Raw genomic sequence first — 2,988 nt, 5'->3', positions numbered from 1 at the left:
TCTGTGGAGTTACATACGTCCGGTGCAGGGAACCTGAACTCTATGCTCATGACAAGAGACTGGTCAGTTGTGTGTTCCTGCCACGTCTTGCAGCGACATCCTTCCCTCTCTATCGGCCCCAGTTCCCCACGGCCTGGTGGGATGTCTTAACAGTGACAACGTCAATCGGTCATTGATAAACTGATTAACCGTTCTTTCTATTGCAGCTACAGCATCACAACTACAGTCTTAAAAGAAAAGGTGCTATCTAGAATCTAAAAGGGTTCTTCGGCTGTCCCTATAGGAGAACCACTTTGAATATCCTTTTTTTGGTTTCAGGTAGAACCCTTTTGGGTTCTATATAGAACCCTTTCCACAGAGGGTTCTACATAGAACCCAAAAGGGTTCTCCTATGGGGCCAGCCGAAGAACCCTTTTGGATCCCTTCTTTCTAAGAGGGTACACATTCAGCTTGTTGAACTGACTAACATAGGCCTATAGACTGAAATATGTAGCTTACCCATGAAGTTCGCCACAAGTGATGAAGAATTGACAGCCGGTTGAAGAGTGGAGTTTATATCTGATAAAAGATATTAAAGCAGGATGTGATGGACTTCTCTAACCTGTATTCGCTTGTGATTTATGGATGAAGATGACTTGTGATGTCTTTAAGCTAGGGAGTGACCCTTGTCTTACAGCGACACCCTTCCCTCTCTACCGGCCCCAGTTCACCACTGTCTGGTGGGAAGACTTGAATAAGTAAATCGGTTATTGATAAATCTCTATTTGTGATGCAACTTCATATGACGTGTAATTGTTGACTCACAACTGTATCACAATTCAGCATGTTGAACTGATTAACATCGGCCTATAGTCTAAAATAGCTTACCCAAATCAAATCAAAGTTTATTAACCATGACCTCAGCTGCAAGTGATGAGGAATTGACAGACGTTTCTGACTCTGAGGAAGAGTTGAGTTTGCAAGATACATGACTCAAATCTGTTATTAAAGTAGGATGTGATGGATTGAATGTGTATAACCTCTAATCTATACTTTTGGTATGAGGTCTTGTGCTCTAAGGATGAAGATATCTTGTTAGAAGTTTCAAAGCTAGAGTGACCCACCTTCCTTGTCATCTGACGGTGAAGACATTGCCAGTTGTGTTCTCTCAGCTGCCACCTTGTTGGTAACTGTTTGTCTGGGCTCTGGTTCAGGGGTTGTACAGTGCGAATCATCAGAGATTTTCAGACAAAACTCTTCTAACCTCACGGCTTCCACATCTGTATCTGGGCTCTCCACTGTGGTAATGACAGTATGACAGGAACATAATGTACCAACAACAGTAGATATACACAACGTATTCCTATGCTGATGATTGAGAGAATATATTTAAAGCATTTGACTTCAACAAAGTCAACAAATCTAATTGAAATCAACAAAGTCAGTACAGAAAATGTGAAGAATTATTGCAAAATTCAACGACACACATTTAACATCATTAGCAATGTAATGAATGAAGTTGGTATTAACAACACAATCAAAAAACAAAGCAGTAAATCAACATTTTTATCCACTGAATTGTAACATTTACTCAGCTCCGAAACAGCTGACATATTTGTATAAACATAGATGGTAATCTTACTAAACATAGATGGTAAACTTACTAAACATAGATGGTAAACTTACTAAACATAGATGGTAAACTTACTAAACATAGATGTTAAACTTACTAAACATAGATGTTAAACTTACTAAACATAGATGTTAAACTTACTAAACATAGATGTTAAACTTACTAAACATAGATGGTAAAATTACTAAACATAGATGTTAAACTTACTAAACATAGATGGTAAACTTACTAAACATAGATGGTAAACTTACTAAACATAGATGTTAAACTTACTAAACATAGATGTTAAACTTACTAAACATAGATGTTAAACTTACTAAACATAGATGGTAAACTTACTAAACATAGATGTTAAACTTACTAAACATAGATGTTAAACTTACTAAACATAGATGGTAAACTTACTAAACATAGATGGTAAAATTACTAAACATAGATGTTAAACTTACTAAACATAGATGGTAAACTTACTAAACATAGATGTTAAACTTACTAAACATAGATGTTAAACTTACTAAACATAGATGTTAAACTTACTAAACATAGATGGTAAACTTACTAAACATAGATGTTAAACTTACTAAACATAGATGTTAAACTTACTAAACATAGATGTTAAACTTACTAAACATAGATGTTAAACTTACTAAACATAGATGTTAAACTTACTAAACATAGATGGTAAACTTACTAAACATAGATGTTAAACTTACTAAACCTAGATGTTAAACTTACTAAACATAGATGGTAAACTTACTAAACATAGATGGTAAACCTACTAAACACAGATGGTAAACTTACTAAACACAGATGGTAAACCTACTAAACACAGATGGTAAACTTACTAAACACAGATGGTAAACTTACTAAACACAGATGGTAAACTTACTAAACACAGATGGTAAACTTACTAAACACAGATGGTAAACTTACTAAACACAGATGGTAAACTTACTAAACACAGATGGTAAACTTACTAAACACAGATGGTAAACCTACTAAACACAGATGGTAAACTTACTAAACACAGATGGTAAACCTACTAAACACAGATGGTAAACTTACTAAACACAGATGGTAAACCTACTAAACACAGATGGTAAACTTACTAAACACAGATGGTAAACTTACTAAACACAGATGGTAAACTTACTAAACACAGATGGTAAACTTACTCTGAGCTGCTGGAGGATGGAACAGTAGAATCACAAGGAGAACCCCGGTGACCACGACACAATCCATCATCCACAGTCTCTCTGACTACAGCTTTATGGATAACTGTTGCTTGTCTGGATCCTTATAGTGAGTGATCTTCTCCTGAGAGACAGATGGTAAATAGTTGTGTCTGAAGATGTGTGTGGTGTTTAATGGGCGGA

The 2,988-nt window shown here is 35.7% G+C and overlaps 1 long non-coding RNA gene across 1 annotated transcript; it reads right to left on the bottom strand.

Moving 5' to 3' along the window:
• Positions 1-2,988, bottom strand: LOC139534663 (uncharacterized). The gene is made up of 4 exons (XR_011666976.1): positions 2,788-2,988; positions 1,104-1,277; positions 499-558; positions 1-145 (listed from the first exon to the last, which is right to left on the bottom strand). It is a non-coding gene; the product is annotated as an uncharacterized lncRNA (long non-coding RNA).

The sequence above is a fragment of the Salvelinus alpinus genome, chromosome 11 (assembly GCF_045679555.1).
Source record: "Salvelinus alpinus chromosome 11, SLU_Salpinus.1, whole genome shotgun sequence".
In the NCBI taxonomy this organism is placed as follows: domain Eukaryota; kingdom Metazoa; phylum Chordata; class Actinopteri; order Salmoniformes; family Salmonidae; genus Salvelinus; species Salvelinus alpinus.
Note: the sequence above shows the minus strand (reverse complement) of the source record. Positions and strands in the feature narration are given on the sequence as shown.